This window comes from Belonocnema kinseyi, chromosome 9, assembly GCF_010883055.1.
Source record: "Belonocnema kinseyi isolate 2016_QV_RU_SX_M_011 chromosome 9, B_treatae_v1, whole genome shotgun sequence".
In the NCBI taxonomy this organism is placed as follows: Eukaryota; Metazoa; Arthropoda; class Insecta; order Hymenoptera; family Cynipidae; genus Belonocnema; species Belonocnema kinseyi.
Window position 1 is genome coordinate 126,489,992 of NC_046665.1, and position 22,078 is coordinate 126,512,069.

Sequence of the window (22,078 nt, forward strand, 5' to 3'; positions counted from 1 at the left end):
ATTTAAATTGACTTCAAAAATTTTGCAATGTTGTGGGGTATTTTAAAAGATTCTAATTAATTTTTTTATTTATTTCAATAATTTCAATTGAATTCAAAGAACTCGCAATATTGTACAATATTTTAAAAGATTTAAATTATTTTTTTTATTTATTTCAATAATTTAAAGTGACTTCAAAGTATTTGAAATATTTTAGGGTATATTAAAAAATTCTACCTAGTCATTTTTAAAAAGTTTAAAACTATTTTTATGCTTTTTCATGAATTTTAATATTTTAATAGATTTCAAAGAATTTATTTACAAGGCCAAGGTGTGAGGGTTTTTCTAGGGTTTAAAAGATTTTAAGAGATTTTCCAATATTATTTGCAATTAACTTGGAGGTCATCCTGAATACTTATTAATTTTTGTATAATTCATCTGGAAATTTTTTTAATTCACTATGAATTTTTAGGCATGTCATGAATTTTGTATGAACTAACTTGAATTTTTTCTGAACTCGTTTTAAACTTACTGGAATAATCACATTTTCCGTATTTTTCAATGGTTTTAAATTCATGTGAATTTTTTAAATGTACCTTTAATTTTTATGCATTTTATCTCATTTTTCTTAAATTTCTCTTAACTTACTCCAATTTGACTGATGTCCTCGGTATTTTCTGGATTTTTTTTCAATTCGTTTGATTTCTTTTGAATTTTACTTAAATTATTTTGAAATCACTATGAATCCAATTTTTTTGAATTGTTTTTAATTAAAAAGAACAACGCGAACAATATTATTGCATATTATTCACTCTTAGTCAATTTTATTTGAGAAATTAGTCGATTTTCCTTACTTTTTTCAACTAAATTAGACATTGCAGCCCGAAGAATAAAAAATGGATGAATTTAAATTAAATTTTTTTATTTAATTTATAAAAGATTTTATATTAAAAATTCTACATGATTAGAATTTTTTTCTTTAAATAAAAATGTTCAGGAAAAATAAAAAATTAGCCAGGGAAAATCAGGGAAAAGGCAGAAAATTTTGTAAATGAAATTTTGCCGCCAGCCTGGTTATAGGAATAAAAATTAATTTATTTTTCAAAGGGGAAAAGTCCCTCCCTTTCCTCACTGTTCCCTCTGCGATTGACATTGCTAACTTTATTATTATTATACTATTAGGCTAAATCCTTTTCGGATTTACAGGTTTATTTAAACAGCAGGTTCGTTCCACAGCACTGCTTCGACCCATGTCTCTGATCAATCTTTCTAGCAATCACTCCAGGCGAAGAGCTTCACAAAGTCAAAATATAAAGCTCTCCGCGCGGGCCCATTAGTTTTCAAGATTTTTCTTTTTAGGTTTCTCTCACTCCACTGACATTCTTCGTCATGTATTTCTTAAAAGGTGCTTGTCACCATACTTTCCTGTCCTTCTATACCCCTATATGTTCTTCAAGAAAATAGTCGTTGGGAACATACCTCATAAAAGGTTCATTCACGTCCATACATTTTTTCATGCCATCTCAAAAAAAATTCTTTTATTCTTGTTAAACAGTGCCTCCTCTACACCGTATTGTTTAAAAATCCTCTTATTACTGACTTTGTCCATTAGCGTTTTACCGCAGGCATTGCGCAGAAATTTCATGTGGACCACGTTCATTTTACTCTTGCTTTTGCTGGTAGGTCCTAGTTTCACTATACCATATGGCACAGTGGGTGAAGATACAGAATCATAAATTGCAATTTGAGCTTTGTTTTTTATCCCCCTTTTTCCTTCAAACACAATCATTTTTGTTTTATTCTCGTTAATTTTAAGATTCCTTTTGTAATATATTTTTTTCTTCTTTTCTGTCCGAAAAGAGTAAATTAAAGCTTGAATTAGAAAATCGGAGGAAAGTATATTCTTTTCTTGATACGTCCACACTGAGAAAAAAAATTAGTAATCGCTACAAAATAATTTTGTTGGGCAGTTTTTATTGACAGGGCAAAATTTTGGTTGTTAACACAAAATTATTTTGTTGGCCAAACAAAATATTTGATTCTGAACACAAAATTATTTTTTTAAGCCTTATTTTGTTGTCCTGAGCAAATTTTTGTTGAGCCAACAAAACTATTTAGTTAGACCAACGAAATATACAACCGCGCATGCGCACTTGTTCATTGGGATCACGTGCACGAGTGTGCAAGTTCATTTCCATTATGGCGAATAATACCGGTGAAGTCGCATGTTCCGTTTTCTTGATACGTGTTTAAAGTAATGAAAGTGATATAAATAAATAATAAGATCATAATTGATGAATAAGGGTAAATCAGTTCTAAAAATCTGTTTTGTAGCAAAGTCATTCACTAATTTATTAAATTGAAATTTAAACTCACTTTTATTTCTGCGTAACTTGTTTCGATCACTGAATATAATTAGTTAAATTAACTTATTTTATTCAATGACATTTATCGAATTATAAGATGCTTTGAAATTAAACTTAGTAATAATTACCATTTAATGAATTGTTAAATCACTTTTAGCTACAAAATAGTTGCTTTTTACGGCTGATTTAGGTTTTGGGAGTTCAAAAAGTATATTCTTCACCTAAAAAAATCTAGTTGACCTTAGAAAACTATTTTGTTAAGTTAACCAGCAAATTTGGTTAAACCAACAATATATAGTATTGGGGTGACAAAAGAATTTCATTGGCTGAACAAAAAAAAATTTTATGCTAACAAAATAGTTTTGTTTGATCAGCAAAAGGTCTCAACAAACAAATTTTGTAGGCTCAAAAAAAAAGTTTTGTTGCACGAAGAGCAAAAAAAATTATTTTGTTGAGGCAACGAAATTTTTGTTGTTCCAGCCAAACAGTTTTCTCAGTGCAGGTTACGCCAGCCTATAGCACAGTGGATGCAAGTACAGAGTCATATATTGCAATTTTATTTTTATTTATTATCCCCGTCCTTTAAACAAAATAATTTTTGTTTCATCCACGTTAATTTAAAAATTCCTTCTCTAATATACTTTTTCTACTTTTTTACTTGAAAAAAGTAAATTAAACCGTGAATTAGAAAATCGAAGACACTATTGACAATTTCCTGGCTAGTTAAGATCTAAAATTTGGAACGAGTTTCAGGATGTGAACAATTAAAGACGCACGGGATACTTCAGTGATGGATTGAGGTGCACCTGCATGCAACATTGTAGAGAAAAGTGCAATGGGTTCATGTTGAATTCACGTGACGTGAACGATATGATCCGTGGCAAGGCATCGTTAGTCACAATTAAAAAGATTCGAAATATCCCCTCGTTTCCGGGATTTTAGCGAAAGGGAATTTTTGCCGCGTAGGAAGTAGGGAAGAGAAAATCAACAAAATTTCGTGCACTTCCATATTCCCATGCAGCAAAGCGTGGCGGTGGAGTTAGGGTCGTGAAATTAAAGGGCGGCTTGGTGCTGAAATATAGAAAAAATTCATTAGGCATGTACAGCTTAATATTTATTAACAAATAAACAGAATTATATTTTAATTAAATTTTTGTTTTCCTCGTACATAATTAAATCAATTGATTATTAATTACATTTTTATTAAGTTAATTAAATTAATTAATTCATCAATTCAGATTAATATATCTTTCTCAAAGTTAAGCTGAAATTTTAATTTAATACTGTAAGAATGTAGAAAAAAATTGGAGGAAAGATTTATTAACTACAATTTCGAAAATTTTTAAGGGCATTCTTGTATTATTTTTTATTGGCTGAGAGAATTTAAATCATAAATGCTGGGTTGCTACAGGTCAGGGAATTCCAGAAAGTCATGTGATTTAAAATTTTTTTAAATTGAATGATAAAAATTGTATTATTTTGTTTAAAATTTGGTTTAAAATTTTTTGGTTTAAAATTAAATTTTTTCGCATTGAAATATCAAATATTACATTTTTCATTGATAATTTGTCTTTTCGTTTGAAAATTTCTGTAATTTGTTAAAAATTCGTCTATGGTGGTAGAATATTCATTTTCTTGTGATTAATTTATCTTTTTGGTTGAAATTTCAGTTCTTCGGTTGGAACTTTAACTGCTAAATTGAAAATACCTTTATATATTCAAAAATTTTTGTCGAAAATTTGTGCATTTTCTGAAAAATTTATCTTTTTGTTTTAAAATTTGTTTCCTTTAATTGAAGATTCATCTCTTTAGTTGAAAATTTCTGCAATTGGTTGAAAATTCGTCTTCTGTGGTAGAATATTCATTTTCTTGTGATTAATTTATCTTTGTATTTGAAAATTCAGTTGTTTGATTGTAAATTTAACTGCTAAATTGAAACTACCTTTAAAAATTTAAATATTTGGTTGAAAATTCGTACATTTTCTGGAAATTTAATCTTTTTTATTTCAAATTTATTTTCTTCAGTTGAAAATTCAACTTTCTGGTTGAAAATTTCTATATTTTGTTAAAATTTCGTTTTTTGTGGGGAATATTAATTTTCTTGGTGAATAATTCATTTTTTTGGTTGAAATCTTATTTCTTTGGTTCGAAATTTAACAATTAGATTGAAAATTTTTTATTAATTCAAATAATTGCTTGAAAATGTACGTATTTTCATCAAAATTAGTGTTGTTTGTTTTTAAATTAATCTTCTGAGTGAAAAATGTATCTTTTCGGTTAAAAAATAATTTCTTTGGTTAAAAGTTAGTTTAAAAAAATTGTAATTAATTTTGTGTAACAAAAAATTGAACTATTCAATTTTTGGGTCCAAAATATAAATTTTTAGAAAGAAACTTAATCTTTTTGGTTGAAAATTCATCTGCTTAGTTGAAAATGAAAATATTTTGTTAAAAATTTATTTGGTTTTGTTAAAAACTAATTTTTTTACTAAAAGCTTAACTATTTTATTTAGGTAGAAAATGTATCTGTTTTAGGTGATATTAAAATATTTTGTGAAAAGTGGAACTTAGTGGAATTTACTTGAAAACCATTTTATATTAAAAATTGAAGTATTTCCTTAAAATTTTTTTTTTGACAATTGGTAATTAATTAATTCAAAATTCAAATGAAAATTAATGTATATTTTTTATAAAGAATTTAAATCTTCTTGGTTGACCATGCATCTGTTTTCTTGAAAATTTAACTATTATGCTGATAATTTATTTTATTTGGTTTCAAGTTGTAAAATCGGTTTTTTGTGAAAATTTAATTATTTTATTAAGGATTCTTTTTTTGGTAGAAAAGTAATCTCATTAATTAAAACTTCATCTTTTTGAATAAAACCTTATTTCTTTGTTTGAAGATTTACCTTTTTTTATAATTCGTGGTTTCCTTTATTGTTGAAAACTGACTTTTCCACAATTTTACTATTCTATTTTGGGTTGAAAATCTTTTTTATTTGAAAGTTCATATATTGATTTGAAAATATTGAGTAGAAAAGTTGTCATTTTTTTAAATTGAACTATCTGGTGAGAAATTCATTTTTTTGTTTGAAGATTTTTCATTTTAGTTAGAAATTTATTTATTTTGTTAAAAGTTAAACTTTTTTATTAAAATTTATTATTAATTATTTAAAATAAAAAAGCGTTTTTCCTGGTCAAAAATTGAACTATTTGTTTGAAAATTCCTTCTTTTGGTTTGAAAATTATTTGGTTGAGGATTCAAACAATTCTTTAAGATTCCTTTTTTTTGTATCGAAGATTTCACACTTTGGTTGATTTAACCTATTTGTTAATAATAATTTTTTTCTTTGTTGAAAATTGATTGCTTGAGTTATGGCTATTGTCACTAAAAATTTTTTTAATAAATTGAGAAAGAAGCATTTATTGCATTAAAATTATTTGTGTCTTAGGTTTATGCAGAGTGCGGAATAAGTATTTTGCTTTATTGATAAACTCTATGAAAAATAATTTTTGATAAAAAAATAATAAATAAATAATAATAATAATAAATAAAATAATTTTTTGCTAAAAGAATAGCTTTTATTTAAGCAATTTTTTTAACTAATTTTTTTTCAACTAGGCAGATATTTCTTTGAAAGGGACAGCCCTGGACTAGAACACCTGGTAACTATATTCCAGTAGGGTATAGAACTCTGCTGATTGGCCATGTCATGATCAAGTATTTGTAGTAGTAGCACTCAGGAAATTTAGACGTAGGTTGCATTTCCGGAATAAAAACTGACCTTTCAGATTATCAGAAAAAAGCTTCAGGAAACTCTAATTTAAAGTCCAGTCGCGTACTTGAATAAAGTACTCTGCCATAATAAATAAAGTCACATTCTATTTTGATCCCGATTCTAAAAAGTAGATCTTTATTTACTTACCGTATCGAAGGAACCCTGATAAAATTTTTCATTTTTTCCTCTGAAATTTTAAACTACGTAACCCTCCCCCCCCCCCGCCCCTTTTTCAGTATATTCAGGGTTCATCCATAAATACCATAAGACATTTTGTGGAAGGAGAGTTTGGTTTAAGTTTTACTGTTTTTTAATTACTTAATAAAGTAGTTTAGCTTCCAAATAAGTAGTTGCGAATTATAAACCAAAAAATATTAGCTCAGTTGAATTGAATCATAAAAGAAAATTTTGTAATAAAATACTTGAAGCATCAAAAAAAAATATTTTTCTGACAATAAAGAAAAAAATTTCATGCATAATGTAGAATTTTCAAAACAACAAAGATAAATTTTTTACCAAAAAAATTAATTTTGTACTGATAAAGACAACTTTACAACAAAATGCATGTATTTTTAGTCAAATAATTGCAGTTTCAAACATGATTTTTTGTTTTTTCTAAAAAAGACGATTTTTTAATGAAATATCACATTTCTAACCAAGCAGTTCAATTTTTAAACTAAAAAACTCTATTTTCAACCATAAATCGAAAAGTTGAATTTTCATTTAAAAACCCTAATTTTTAATTTTAAAAAACGACTTATCAACAAAATAGTTTAATTTTCTACCAAACTATTGAATTTTCAAGACGAAAAGACAATTTTTTTTACAAAAACGTTAAATTTTTAACCCGAAAATATGAAATTTCGACGAAATAGTTAATTTTCAAGCAAGAAGTTATATTTTATGTTAAAATATTTTTTAACTTAAAAAATAAATTTTCAAACAAATACATTCATTTTTTACTTCCAAAAAGATAATAATAAAAAGGATACTAATTGACGTTTCATACAAAAAAATTTAATTTGAAAGAAAAAACAGACTAAACAGACAAAATGTTCACAAAACTGTCGAATTTTGAACAGGAAAATTCGAATTTTCAACAAGCAAACAAAATTCGACCAAATAGTTGAATTTTCTATAGGACAGTTGAAGTTTTAACCCAAAAATATATATTTTCAACAAAAAAGTTAATTTTCAAACAAACTGTTGAAGTTTCAACCAAGGCGTTGAATTTTCAACGTAAAAAATTAATTTTTAACTTTATTGAATTTTTAACAATTAATGATTTTTAATTTAGAAAATAACATTTCTTACAATGCATAGTTAAACTTTCTATCAACTTGTTTCATTTTCAAGCCAAAAGGATCAAACTTTCACGAAACTGTTTAATTTTGAACACCAAAATATAAATTTTCAACAAACAAGTTAATTTTCAAGCATAAAGTTGAATACTCAACTAAAATTATAAATCTTAAACCATAAAAAAAAATTTTTTAATGAAATAGTTCAACTTTCAACCTATGAGTTTAATTTTTAACCTACAAAGATGCATTTTTAACAAAACATTATTTTTTTGATTGAAGATTCATTATTTTAGTTCAAAATTAATCTTTAATATTGAAAACCAAAACATTTGGTTAAAAATTATTTTTTCTTGAGGAAAATTAATTTTGTTAATTGAAAATTCGACTACTCCAATTTTTATTGAATATTGAACATTTTTAGTTACAAATTCAACAGATCTGATCATTTAATTGACTATTAATTTATCAGTGAGTCAAATTGATTTATTATTGAAAAGTTACTAATGACCACGAAATTTTAACGAATAACAATGTTTTTTATTTAATATTCTCAGGCGAGAAAACATAACATAAAAAAATGAGAAAATTTCTTAATTTGAAAATTAGTTTCAACTTCTGCTTCCTGAATTTCCTTCAGCTTAACATTTTTTATAAAATTTGAAGAAAAAAAGCCTAAAGTTGCGACGGCCACTCCCTCTAGGAAATGAATTTCCTGATTTTGTAGCCTCTCACATCTTTCTCCACTTAGGAAATTCTTGTGCTCTGACGGATATGAGTGCAACAAGACATTTACTCTATGTCTATTCATTTCCTGTCCTCCACCTGGGAAAGTGTACCGTAGTTTCATATGCACATTCGTAGTACAATAGCATTTAAAAGTCACTCTTTTATATAAAATCAGAAATCTTGTCGCCATTGCGAAAGATTGTTGTGTTTCACTATAAATATTTAAATCTAGGTGCAATAATTTAATAGGCAAGAATAGCTGTTTTTTTGGTAGATTCTAGACTCTAGGATGGAACTGAAGTTTCCAACTTGTATGTAAAACGAAAAATAAATAAAAGTCTTCGCCTGAAATCTGAAGCATAAATTTTGTAGCGCTGGATGCAAAATATTCGTAAAAAAAAGTTTCATCCCCCTAGATGCAGATGAAAGCAGTCGTTCTAAACCCCTACCCACCAAAAAACAATAAAAAACTTTGGCTTTTTAAAGAATTGTAATGGTAAATAATTTAAAATTTGAGGCTTGCATTATGTAGATTTCAATGGTAAAATATTGCAAAAAAAGTTCCATCTCGCAAGCTGACTCCGAAAGCAGTCGTTTTCCACCCCTATAGGTCTCAAAAATCGAAAAAAGATTATGATATATATTCGAAGTTTCTTTCCCAAATTATAAGGAGTGAGTTTCCTAAATTTTTATGGTAAATAATTACAAAAAAAATAATTCCCCTAACTGCTGAGGAAAGCTATATTTTTCATCCTTTAAATCTCAGAAATCCAAAAAAAAAAGCTTTAAGGCCATGTGACGAGAGGGTCACGTGATCAAACCTGGTCTTCGATTTTTCTTTCCCAACTTACGTCTAAACGAAATGAGGCATCGCTCTGAAAGTTTGGGTAATGAAAGAGGAGTTAATAAAGTCCATGTCTCTGCTTTGTTCCGGTGGAAATTTTGAGACAAATTTTGTTTTGAAGGAAATACCAGTGGAAGTTTTTTTCCCAACTTACGTCAAGACGGAATGAGATATCGTGTTAAAAATTTGGCACGATAAATAGAAGGCATGCAAGAATTTGTCTCTGGTCCTAAATAATTAGAATAGTGAAAAAAGTATTTTTTTTTAATTTCTATTTTGGATAAATGGCTAGTTATGATGTTTATATTTATCAAAGTGGGACAAAACAACAAAAATCGCTTACGAACATTATGTACTAATAATGCAAAAACTAATATTTGCACTTGAAATGCAAATAAACATATTTGGTCTGACATGCGTATCAGTCTGGTTGCTGTGTCAAAGTAGCACTAGCGCAGCGAGTAGACAACTTCGAACTTCTAGGGGTCTGTGGGTAAAACAGATTGCATGATTATCGTCAGAGAAAGTTAAAAGTTAAACTTCTGCTGTAAAACCTAAATGTGTCCGTCGATAATCATTATTTGCATAAATAAACTTTTTTCTTCTTCCAACTCTTTGCAAGGCCACAAACGATCCTTTAATATTTATTAACATTTCCCAAAAAAAATTTCCGCGTTATTTAAACTTTTATTTTTCAATATGGGTGAAAAATATTGATCTTAGGGCTGACTTGATCAGCTGTTACACTCATCACATTGCCTTAAAGTGTGTTCCAAACTTCTTACCTAAAATATGAGGCTTGCATTATTTAGATTTTAATAGTAATAATTGCAAAAAAGTTTCATTTCCGTAGCTGCCGGGGAAAACAGTTATTTTCTACCCTTAAGACTCAAAAATCGAAAAAAGATTCTAAAATGTATTTAAAGTTTCTCTCCCAAATTATACGGAGTGAGTGTCATACATTTTGATAGTAAATAATTATAAAAAATTGAATTCCCCTAGCTGCCGGAGAAAGCTATATTTTTTCATTCCCTAAATATTGAAAATCGAAAAAAAAACTTTAAAAGGTTTTCAAAGTTTCATTCCAATAATGTAAGGCTTGCATTTTGAAGATTTTGGTGGTAAATAATTACAAAAAAATTTGCATCTCCGTACACGGATGGAAATTTTTACGGGACGTATAGTCTTGGACTCAGTGATTTAAAAGCATAGAATTCTAGACCTGAGAGCAACAGGGCGTGACCTAATTCCCGAAACTTCGAGACCGTTGCTTTAAAAGCAAGGATTTCGAGATCTTAGTTCTCGCGCCAAAGCGTAATAAAATCAAGGAGCTGTGCCGTGAATTAAACTTCCGAAATTTATCTCCGTGCAGTTGCCGGGAAAAGCTGTCGTTTTTATCTGATAATCGAAAAAATCAAGAAAAAAACTTTGAAATGTGTTCAAAGTTTCTTTTCTAAAATATGAGGCTTGTCTTTTGTAGATTTTGAATGTAAGTAATTACAAAAAAAGTTGCATCCCTCTAGCTGTCGGGGGAAGCTGTCGTTTCCAGCCCCTAAATTTAAAAAAATCTAAAAAATCTTAAATCTATTCCAAGTTTGTTTCCCAAATTATGAGGACTGAATGTTTGTAGTTTTTTATTGTAAATAATGAGAAAAACTTTTCATCCCCCTAGCTACCGAAAAGCAATATTTTTCAACTGGTAAATCAAAAATCGAAATAAAACTTTGAAATGTGTTCCAAGTTTCTGTCCTAAAATATAAGGCTTATAGATTTTGATGGTAAATCATTGCGAAAAAAATTTTATTTCCCTAGCTTCCGGGGAAAGCACCTGTTTTTGACCCATGAATTTCAAAAATAAAAATAATATCTGAAATCTATTCAAAGTTTATTTCCTAAAATGTAAGGAATGAATGTTGTAGATGTTTTGATGTCAGGTTATGTCAGAATCCTGATGTCCTGGGGAGGGGGGGGGGGGGGGGGGGGGGGGGGGGGGGGGGTTTGGACCTTGGATTCAGATTTAGCGACCTCAAAAACATATAGTAAACATGGTCTGACCTCCAGACCCGAAAAAAGATTTTTTTGTGTGGCTGTGTTATACATGTGAAAAACTGTGGGTTTCGCAAAGAAGGTTATTTTTTTCTGAACGGGAGAACTCACAAATATTTACCGGGAGAATCGGGAGAAAGCCGGGAGATGAAAATGTAAAAAATCCGCTCGCTTCGCGGGCACATTCTCAAAGCGCGCTTCGCGCGCGGCTCGCTAGTTTTTAGCGCACCTAGGGCGCGCAACTGTTGGTTCTCGCGCTTCGCGCTCCGTCTTTGCATTACCCTCCACATTTGTACACAGACCACAATGCGCAATTTTCTACATTCAATGTTAAAAACTATTATATCAAATGTCTATTACGATTTTTTTGTGTACCTTGGTCTGGTACTGCTTATTCTGATATTGCAAAATAATGATCACATTTTATTTTTTCTGATCCTAATAGGGCCCTGCTGTGGTTGTTTAATCATTTTCCCTTTTCTTAAGTGAAGCTGAACACTTTTTTTTTTTAATTTGTCATTAAAGAAGGTTCTCAAAGTACCTACGGCCTTGACGATTACATTCTCATTGCGATAATCGCGTTTCGCGCTTAACAGATAGGTTATACAGGCTCTAATTTTTTTAAATTTGGGCTAATCAAAAAATTCGGCTAAAATAGTTTTGAAATATGTTTGGTATCTAGTGAAAATTTTGAATGAAATTTTTGGATCTAAAAAAAAATTAAATTTTTCTATTTTTTAAAATTTTCAAAAGTTTATAACTTTTATAATTTTCATCAAAATTAAAAATTTTATTTCGATAATTTTCAAGTCTTTTACCTATCTATAAGAAACTTTGACGAACATTTTTTATAATATTAAGAAAAAAAATTTGAAAATTTTGAAAATGCTATAATATTTTAATTTTGGGCTAATCGAAAAAATCGTCTAGAAAAGTTTTGAAATATATTTGGTATCTAGTGAAAATTTTGAATGAGATTTTTGGATCTACAAAAAAAATAATTTTTTTAATTTTTTGAAAATTTTCAAATTTTTGAAAAGTTTATAGCTTTTCTAATTTTCATCAAAATACAACATTTTATTTAGATAATTTGCAAGTCATTCGCCCATCTATAAGAAACTTCCACAAAAATTTTTAAAATTTCAAAAAAAAAATTTCAAAATTTTGAAAATGCGCCCAATTTTTTAATTTTGGTTCAAAATATCTGATTAACGAACTTAGCCTTCATTTTGGGTAACTTCAGAAGTGTATCAAATGCGGACTCGATTGGACAAATCCTTCAAAAGTTAGCGTGGCTACAAAATTCAGGTAACCATACATACAGACAGTCAGACAGACACCGATGAAATTTTATGATTTTCGGATTCTGCGAGTGCCGAAACGTAAAGATCCGTTAAAAACCAGAGATCGAAAATTTGGACGATTACATTACATTCTCAGAAATGAGAATGTAAAAATAGTGGCCACCCTGATTATAGATTGAATGCGTGAATGTGAACGAAAGGTAATGAAAGCAAAAAACGTCTCATTGGTCACGATTCCCACGTCTAAGAAAGAGGCTTGTCGGGATTGCGGTTAAGTTTAGTCTTTAGTGAACTGTGGGTTACACACCACATCCACGATTCTTACGAGGAATCGCAAGATTAATCACAAAACATTAGGAGTATAATGAGAAAAGAGAAATATGATGCCTCTTTCTATTCTTAACCTTCCATTCTTAACCTTCTTATTATAAGCGCAGAGAGACTCCTTGACCTTTATCATTGAAACCAGCTGAAATTAATTTCATAAAAGGCAGATGCACTGTAAAAACGAAACTAAAATGTTGGCTCTTATAAATTCTACAAAGTGTAAACGTTTATTAAAAAATAAAAGAATTGAGCAAGGCCGGGTAATGTTTATCTAATTTTCAATTTGGAAAATTAAATAAAAGTCACTGAGTAATATTTGTGCGGTCCTAAATTAGAGGAAATAGAAAAACAATCTCCAAAAATAATTATTTTTGTAGTTTCAAAAATTTAGTATCATAAAAACTTTACTTAGTGTTTTTTTTTTGCGTAACTTTCCCTATTTCCAAATCAATATCCCAATTAGGTTTTAAATGATTTTAAAGAATAACAATTGAATCGAATTGAATAACAATTTTTATTCAGTCGTGATGATCAATAGCGGATATATTCTTCGAAAGATTTTCTACAACTGTTGATTCATTTTTGTTAAAAATTCAAATAATGTAACTTTTAAAATTTGCAATAATAAATAATAATAAGAGACACTCCTTATTTTGAGGGACGAAATTTGGGTTATTGTTTTTTTTTTTTTTTTTAACTGAGAGGGGCCATTTTTTTCTTTAGCATTTTTATAGAGTTAAATTCGAAGTGGGTAGTTTTTTATCTGTTACATTTTTATTGAATTGGAAGGGAGGGAATTTAGATCTTCATTTTTTCTGAATTGGGTGAGGAACTTTTTTATTTTCAATGATTTATTAATTTTAAAAAGTGAAAATATTGTTTTTGATATTTTTCGAAATTGGTAGAACTTCTTTTGTTTTAAACATTTTTATTTAATTGGGAGGGAAGACATGTTGATTATCAATTGCTTTTTTCTGAATTTTATTGAATGTACGATATTTTAGTATTCTCATCAATTTTCAACAAAATAATCGAATATTCAACAAAAAAGAATTTTTCAATTAAGAAAGAAAGGAAATTTTAGGCAATTTATAATTTAAAGGGAAAAATCATTTTTAAAGAATTAAAATCTATAATTCAGCTACTTATTTTAGGTTCTTTGTTCATTTGCTTTAAAATTCTACAAACATAATTTTCCTAAGTGTCTCTAAAAAAATCAAAAACATTTTTGAACATCTTAGACATGCCAAAACAGTATCTACAAAATTTCTAAGAAACTTTTTTTATTCTACAGGATTTTACCAAATTTTAGGTAAAATTTGAGTTTAAAAAATATTCAGGACTTTTTGAAGTTTGGAAATAAATTAAAAATACTTGATCAATTTTTCAAACATTTTTAATATTTTTAATCTCTTTTTTTTAATTTTGAATATATTTGAAAATGATACGATTTTTTCTAAAACTTTGAAAAAATTCTGCAAAATAAAAAAAAAGATCGGTAAATCTTGCAGATTCTTTTTTGACAGTTTTGGAAATCTTTTAGAAATTTTAAATATATTCTAAATAAATTTGAATTTCTTCTCAAGTTTTGTTATCTTGCAAAATTTAAAAAGTTTGCTTCAAAAACTTCGACATTCTTTTTTGAAATTTTATGGAATCGTTTGAAAGGTTTTAAAATATTAAAAAATAATTAATTTAAATTTTCCTAAAATCTTAAAAAATAATTAAAAATTTTATTTCAAAATCTGGAAAAATCTACAATTTGTTTTAAATATCTTGAAATCTTTTCAAATTTTAAATCATTGTTGAACCTTTTCAAAGCTTTTTAAACTTTGAAATATCTTTTGAAATAGTTAAAAGTTTTTCTAATATTTTGTAAAATCCGGCAAAAGTAAAAAAATTTAATCTTCCAAATTCTTTTTCGATATATTAAAATCTTCAAATCTTAGGATTAATGTTTGAAAATAAAACCAAGAATAAAATATAAATCATTTAAAATTTTCCTAGAAATTATATTTTCGGAATCGGTAATTTTTTACCGGTACCGACTATTTATACTTGTCGTAAATTAAGATATTCTATGTTTTTGTCCATAATTTTATTTTTCTTATGTTTTTGAATGGGTGAAAAATTGACAAATTATAGTGTGATAGAAAAATATTAAAAACAGATTTATTTCTTAATATTAAAAAACATTTACAATTAAAATATTTGCTTTGATCCATAACGCTTAAAAATAATTTAAATAAAATAAAATGATTTGAAAATTCTAATTTACTAAATTGATAGTTCAGAAAATTCTTTATTTTTTAAAAAGGAATTTTTAGAACTAAAATTCCTCACTTGGAAAATTCGATTTTCAAAAATCCAGAAAATTCAAAAGAAGATATAGGATTATTATTAGCTTTGTTCGTTTTTTTTAGATTTTTTATTTTGTTCGATTTAACCGTTTTAACCTGATTAGCCATTTTTATTTGGCAGGCATTTGTGAAACGATTAATTGGTTAAAGGACACAGAAATATAAAACACTAATTATTTTTTGTTCTCATCTGCTTGTTAAATTATTTGTTATATCCTATTAGTTTAGTTCGATCAAAATTTTTAAATTTTAGAAGGTTAAAGTCATCTGACTAAAAATTCTTTTTTCTTCAATCCATTAGACGATTAGACATTAGAGATTAGAGTTTAGATTAAATTCCTAAACTTGGAAATTCCTTCCAGGTTCCTAAATCCTTTATAATCTTTCCTCTTTCATCCTTCTTGCGACACTTGCATAGCCAGATTCAAGCCCATAACAGACCTAGAATACCTGATTCAGACACTGCCTGAAGTCTCGTCAGGTACGTTTCAATTTCGGATTTAAAATTTAAATAAGCTGCACTGAAAATCTGATCTGATCAGATCTGACCTAAAAAAAAAAAATTTTTTAACATTTATGAATAATTTCCTTAACATTCCATTATGACTTGCTTATGACGTGATAAATAAGTCTTAAGTCTCCGTCAAAATGAACAACTTCCTGCTTTAATATCTCAAGAAAATGGACCACATTTAAAATATGAGAAAATGTTCGACCAGTCAAAGACTTGCCGACTTTTCGGGGTCGAGAAAATTTGTTTTATAGATTTATAGGAAGATACTAAAATGCTCAGGTAGGGTAGGGCGTAAGCTTACAAAAAAAAACGGTTTTGAGGACCCTGAGGCCTAAGGGTGGTCAACAAGCAGATGACGATACTGAAAGTGAAAACTTGAGTTCATACTGAGCGCGCTACCTGAGCAAGTAAGGTGGAACTATAGATTTAGATTTTAGAAAATATAAACACGGACTATAGATTGGGGCCCTTAGCTCTAACAGTCTAACCAGACAATCAGGGCTGTCTTGAGATTTTTCAGAATCAAAAAAAAAAACAGGAAAATTTCAAAATTTTGTAATAAAAAACAATATTCACACTTGAAATTGTTATTAATCTCAATGCAAATTTAAACGTGAAAAAAATTTTTTTAATAATTAAATATTACTTACCTATTGCATCCTATGTCATCTATTAAAAAAGGCATGGCGCCATTTTCGATTAATTCTCGAACCATATCGAAATAACACGAAACAATTTGAAAATATTGTTGTCAGGAAACTCTTGTTCGTGATTGAATAAAGCTTTAATTTGTTTTTCCACTTAAAAAAGAGTTTGCAAGTTTCAAGTTTATAAAAGAATGCAAGGTTATTTAAATACTAAGTTCAATAATAATAATATTATTAATAATGGAACAATGAAACAAAGGCGCCCAGAAATTTTATATAAAAAGTGTAATGTGTAGGTTTTTGAAGATTTCAAAAAAAAAAAGCTTTTCAAGAGTTGAAAAATGTTCCAAAAGAATGAAAATATTTTTTTAAATTTCCGGACAAATTTAGACTGATGTTTTATTTCAAGAAATAATTTCTAAAAGAAAATTGACAAAGATTTCAAAAGCCTTTAAATTATGTCCTAAAATGTCTAAAAATAGAATGGATGATTTTAAAGAAAAAATGTTCAATAGCAAGATTACAAATTTTTATGACAAATTCGATTAAGTTTTAAGAGACGTTTAGAAGTTTTAAGAAGATTCAAAATCTTATAAAATTCGAAATCATTTTTAAAAAGTTAGAAAAGATGTACATTTTTGAATATTTAAAAATAAAATTTTTGAAGTTTGTTAAAGGTTGAGATTATTTCTTACAATTTCTTAAAAGAATCTGAACGATTTTGTAGCCAAATTAATCTATTAGCAATATCACAAAGTTCTATAAAGAGTTCGATCAAGTTTAAGAGACATATAGAATTAATTGAAAACTTGAAAACATTTTTTAAAAATTAGAAAAAACGTGCATTTTTACTATTTGTAAATAAAAAGGTTTCACAGTAATAAACAAAGTTCTTAAAACTCCTGGGAAATTTTTAACTGATTTAAAAAGCATTTTGAAAGGATTCACTTTAATGAAAAGTATATCTTAAAGTTCATGGTCTAATTCAAACTGATTTTTTATCTTGAAAAATTCATTTGAAGAAAATATTTCTTTTAAAACCTTTAAAACATTCCAAAAGATTTTCAAAATTGTCAAAACAGAATCTGAAAGATTGAAAGGCATTTTTTTTATTTTTCAAAATTTCAAGAATTTTTTTGAGAAATATGAATAACTTTAGAGGATATTTAGATTTTAGAAGGCTTAAAAGTTTTGGAAGTGATAAAAAATAATACGAAATTTGAAAATATTTAGAAAAATTAAAAGCAAAATGTAAGCTTCATAAGATTTCGAAAAAAAAAGCCGAAGCATTTTAAGAAGTTTCAAAGTTTCTTGAGTTTACTGAGAAAATTGTTAACATCTTTTAAATTTGGAAAATCAATGTGAAAAGTAAATTTAAAAAGATTTCAAACCATTTCAAACAATTTCAAAAGATTTCTACAAATATCGAAAATAATCTGGAAGATTAAAGCCAATTATTTTAATTTTCAAAGCTTTTTCCAAATTTTTCCCAAAATTTAGCAAAATCCTGTAAAATAAAAAAATTAGACTTTTTCGACATGGATTGACAATTCCACTATTTTCTTGAAAATTGGTCTTTTTTGGCAGAAAATCGAACCGTTTTAGTAAAAAAAAACCTTTTTTTGGTTGACATTGTCACTATTTCGTTGAAAATTCGAATTTTTTGGTAGAAAATTCATCTATTTCGTGACAAATTCATATTTTCGTGTTAAAAAATTGAAATGTTCTGTAGAAAATTCGTATCTTTATTTAAAAGTTTCATCTTTTTTGGTTCAAAATGTAAGTAGTAAAAATTAATTTTGTTATTGGGCATTCCGCTTTTTAGTTAAAAATTTGTCTTTTTTGGTATACATTCAACTAATTTTTATTTAAAATTAAAATCTTTTTGATTTAAATATTATTTATGTCATCTAAATAATATATAACCGGTCCCCTCAACTTATAAACAAAATGTAAATTTTTAGAAGAAAAAATGTTGGCTTTTTAGGGATTATGACAGGTTTCAAAACAATACAAAAAACTTTCTTACAATTTCTAGGAAAATATGAAACGATTTTTTATTTTATAACATTTATTTTAACAGAAAATTAAAAATAATATATTCCAAAATATTTTCCAAATGATCAAAAAGGAACATATCTGGAAGATTTGAAGACAATTTTTAAATTTTGCAGATTTTTTTTAAAACTTTTAGGATAAAATTCGAATAATTCTGAAAGATATTTAAAAGTTTTAAAACATTTCAAAAATAATATAATTTTTCAAAAAATTTAAAACAAAATGTAGATTTTTAAAGATTGCGAAAAAAATTTGGTAATTTTGTAAATATTTTGAAACAGTTTCAACAGGCTTTCATTACAAAATATTTTTTAAAAATTTCAAAAAGTAATCGCTAAGATTTTTAAACAGTTTTCGTAATAAATCGAGTCAGTTTATAAGATATTTCAGAATTTTTCAAGTTTTTAACACAATATAAATATTATTAAATTTCAAAGAAGATAACAATGATTTGAAGAATTTCAGATTATACTATCATTTTTTACCTGCAATGGGTTGTAGCTTTCAAACAAAATTTAAAATTTTGAAAAAAATTCATATTGTCATTAAAAAATCATTGTATTTCAAAGAATATTTGAACATCAGTAGGCAAAACTAGAGTTTTAGAACAGAAATCGGTTATTTAAAGAAAATTTATTTGACTTTAAAAACTAAACTTACCATATTTTGAACAACTTAAAGTTGTGTTAGTATTTTTAGCCAAAATATTATCTTTTCTTTTCTACTATTTTAGATAATAAATACTATGAAATACGCGAGTAGAAAAAATAAAAATAATCACGCGCGCAGTGCGATTGTTTTTTTTTTAGTTAATTACAGATAAATTGATTGATTTAGTTTTAAACAAAAGATAAATAATTAAATAAGGATTAAAAAAAATTTCAGAAGTTAGGATAATAATTGTAATATTATCGGTCATTGTAATTGTTTCACATTCTACAGAAAGTTCACCTCACGGTATTTGCTGAGTGGTTGCATAAATGATTGCATAAACAGTATACAGTATAAACTCTTCGAATTCGACATTGGGTGACCAGTTTTATGAACTGTAACTCCGGGACATTTGAATACCGGATAAAGGATTTTTAATATCGATTTCTCCTGTTTAGTATTTTTTTGTAAAAAAATTAAATTTTATTAAAGAATGCATCAGATAAATACAGTACTATACTTTCTGGAAATTGAGTAATTTGTTAATTCATTCATTTTTTAGTTATTAACATTTATATGTGTAAAGTTGGTACAAAAACTAAGTGAACGTTTCTATTTTTTTCGAGAAGAGTTGTTTTAATGAAAAAAAAAATTTTTTTCCGGGCAATCTTGGAAAAATTCCTCAGAAGTTTTGTTTTGATCGGGACCAAATTTTTAACAGTTGCTTTTGAATTATCTCTAATTTTACTTAACTGAATGGAATTTTGTAAATTTTTTCAAATTTAAATTGTTTTAAAGTCTGATAAATAGAATTTTTTAAATTATTTTAAAGTTAAAAGAACATTAGTCGCCTTTTTAATGCACATTATTATTCACTTTTAGTCACATTTTGGGTTGAAAGTAGTTATATTATTAGTTGAAAGTTTTATTATTTGGTTACAAATTCAACCATTTCGTTAAAAAGGCATTTTTTATGCGTTGAAAATTCAACTAATATTACAATTGAAGATTGTTAATTTTAGTTTTTAATTTGTATCATGCGTTAAAAATTCAATTACTATTACAATTGAAGATTGTTAATTTTAGTTTTTAATTTGTCTCGGGCCAATTAATCTTTTATATTATTGCATCAACTTCCAATTATGTCAGTAAAGGAAGTTTTATAATAAAAAAGCCGAGATTCAAAATATTATTAAACGCTAAAAAAATTAAACAAATTTTTGTAGAAATCCTTCGGTCAGTTTCAATATATTAGTGATGAAAAAAGTCCTCCAAGTTTTATCAATTTATCTGCAACAGTTTTCAAGTTATCGTATTCACAAAAAAGTTTGATATTAACACACACACACATACATGCGCGCGCTTTGTAGAAAATTCATCTTTTTATTTGAAAATTTGTCTTTTTCGGCTGAACGTTGAATTACTTTCTTGAAAAATTAATTTTTCGTTTCAGATTACACATTTTATTTTAAAATTCATCACTTTGGTTCAAAAATGTGAATTTTTTATTGAACACAATTTTTCAAAAGTTGAAAATTAAACAAATTGTTTAAAAGTCCAGCTATTTTGTTGAAACAATTAATAATTAAACTTTCTGGTCAAACATTTAACTAATTCAAAAATATCTTTTGTATTTAATTATCATCTATGATATTTTTTCTTCAGAATTCATCTTTTTGCTGAAAATTCGGGATGAGTGAAAAATACCAAAAAATATCATTATTCCTGACACTGTTAAATTCCTCAATAATAAAATTAATGAATAATAGAATTCCCGAACAGTTTATAGTATTACCGCCGAATTTGACTATTCCCGGCAGACAATTGCCGAATTATAAAATATCCGAACTATGTAGAAAATTCTTGAATTTAAACAATGTAAATTTTTTTTGTTTATTAATATTATTATTTTATTAAAAATACAATAATCAAATACATGTATATAAAGCATTTTTTGTAATGCTTAAATTTTTAAAAGTTAGTATTTGAATTTAAAATAACAATAATTGAAAAAAGTATATTTTTGGATGAAAATTGTTTTCAATTATTGTTATTTTAAATCCAAACAATAATTTTGGAAACTTTTAACAATGAAAATAATCTTTTTTTGTACAAATATTTTATTATTGTATTTTCAATAAATAATATTGATTAAAAAACAATTATTTTAATTGTGTAAAGTCAGAAATTTTATAATTCGGCAATTTTCTGTCGGGAATTTTATTATTCTCAAATTTTCCAATTCGGTGATATCATAAAATGTTTGGTCATTTTATTATTTAGGAATTTTATAATTTGGGAATTTCATAATTACGGTATTAGGTAATTTTTCAATTAGGTAAAATTGTATACTGTTCGGTAATTTTATTATTCGGGTAATTTTATTATTTTATTTTTGTGTTGAAATTTCCACTGTTTTTGGATTAAGTTCAATCTTTTCTGTTTAAAAATTCGATTATTGGGATGAAAATTCATCTTTGTAAGTAGCAAATTACAGTATTTTAAAAATAATTCAACTTTTTTGTTGAAAATTTAATTATTTTCTTGAAAACTCATCTTTTTTTTGGTTGAATTTTCAACCATGCTCAATATTCATCTATTTGCAACAAAGCTTCGTCCTTTTAGATTGAACATTCATTTTTTATCGTATGAATTAAGTCATCTTTTTGGGTTGAAATAAATAAATAGATTTGAAATGTTTAATTTTAAATCATAAATTGTTTCATTCTGTTTATAAAATACATTCTATATTAAAAATGTTACAAGATTAAAATTCTAGTCTTTGAATATAAATGATCAGTGAAACTGAAAAATTGCTCAAGGCAAAGTCAGGGAATTTTGAGAATGAAGTTTTGCGGCCGCCCTGTGACGGTAAGAAGTGAGGGTACAAATAAAAGTAGCTTCAGCCCTGACCATAGTGGTGGCCGCTGACTGCATGGCAGGGACATTCCAGCGTGTCAGTACCCTGCCGGTGAGCATGGGGCCCCATGGGTGAATATTCGAGCGGGGGGAGCGGTGGGGATTAGGGACTCAACCTGGGTCCTCTGTTGGGGTACGGGGACTTAATTCCTCTATCGCCGCGCCCCGCGTAGGGGCACAGCTGGATGCAGCAGGCGCATAATACTCCCCCACTTTTTCGGGCCCTACGTCAGATCGTCAGTGTCAGTTTCTCAG